Raw genomic sequence first — 1,455 nt, 5'->3', positions numbered from 1 at the left:
ACTCTGAACAGGTGAGTTTTGAGTCTTTTGCGGAAGCTGGTGAGCGACTCTGCGATCCTGACATCGGTAGGGAGCTCGTTCCACCATTGAGGTCCCAAAACAGAGAAAAGTTGTGACTTCGCTGATCGACCTTTGCTTGCTCTTAGCGATGGCGGTACCAGACATCCACCTGAGGTAGTTGAGCGGAGGGATCGGGCTGGGGTGTGTGGCTTTACTAATGCTTGGCGGTAGGCAGGGGCAGTTCCATCGACTGCCTTGTATGCCAGTACCATCATCTTGAATCTGATGCGAGCTATTACAGGGAGCCAGTGGAGGTCTCGGAAGAGGGGGGTTACATGTGAGAACTTTGGTAGGTTGAACACGAGGCGCGCTGCCGCATTCTGGATGCGCTGCAAGGGCTAGCTCAATGTATTGAGCTAGCCTGTCTCTGCGTAGCTGGGGTGTACAACAGCCCACTAGACTCAATATCACCGGAGTACCCACTGCCTATCTAATGGGAACATCCAGGCACAAACATTGGCCCCCGTCATTTATCTAGAACCCAGAGAAGAATCTCAGTCACTGAGTCACTTTTACGAGTACTGTTGACCCGATGCCATTCAACAAACAGCCAACAACAGTTTAATAAGCAACTGCAGGCTCATTCAACCTCAGGATTAGTTTGAACATTTCTCGATTCAAATCACAGATTCTCCTTATTAACAAGCACAAATATTCCCCTCTCAGCCCATTCTCTATGACCAATCTGATTGCAAACCAAGTCATGCCGCCCCTCGTGTTCTGGACAGACAGGTCTCCCAGTGTGTGTGTTAGCTCTCACACACCTTACCCACGTACTCCGTCTCAGGGCCAGCCATATGTCCCCCGGCTCCACGCATCAAGGCAGCGGCGGCGGTGGCGGTCATATCCCACAGCCCACTTAGGCCCCGGATCACTGTGACCTCTTAGCGGGCAACATATTGGCGACATATTGAGGAAATACCAGCACATAGATCACATTTATGGGCCCCACAGGGGCCGACTGGGGGTCACAGAGCTGCAGCTATAGGTTTCAGTCCGGCCTGACCCCTGAAACCTCTTCCATTGTGAGGCCCTGGCCACGTCTGGGCCCGGTCGCCCCCTGCTCCGGCCGGCCCCCTCTGGCCATCTGGGGGCCCCCGCTCACCTTTGACCTCTGGGTGAGGTCAACACAGGCTGTTCCGGCCTCTCAGGTTTAGTTAGCGCTGCAGACAGAGCAGACGTCTTCCGTCCCTTCATTTGGATTCATATTGTCCGTGCGTGTTTTTAAATTTTTTAAATCCCAAGTGGCGCACACGCAATGGCGAAACATCGCGTAACCACCAATTCGGATTCAGGACTCGGAGGCATAACACCGGGGTAAATGTAGAATTTGTTCTCCTCTTCTGTCTCACCGCGGACAAGGCGGCCCTCTCTGAGCATGGCGGTAATTAGACA

The sequence above is a fragment of the Pollachius pollachius genome (genome assembly GCF_949987615.1).
Source record: "Pollachius pollachius genome assembly, chromosome: 3".
NCBI classification, from domain to species: domain Eukaryota; kingdom Metazoa; phylum Chordata; class Actinopteri; order Gadiformes; family Gadidae; genus Pollachius; species Pollachius pollachius.
Note: the sequence above shows the minus strand (reverse complement) of the source record.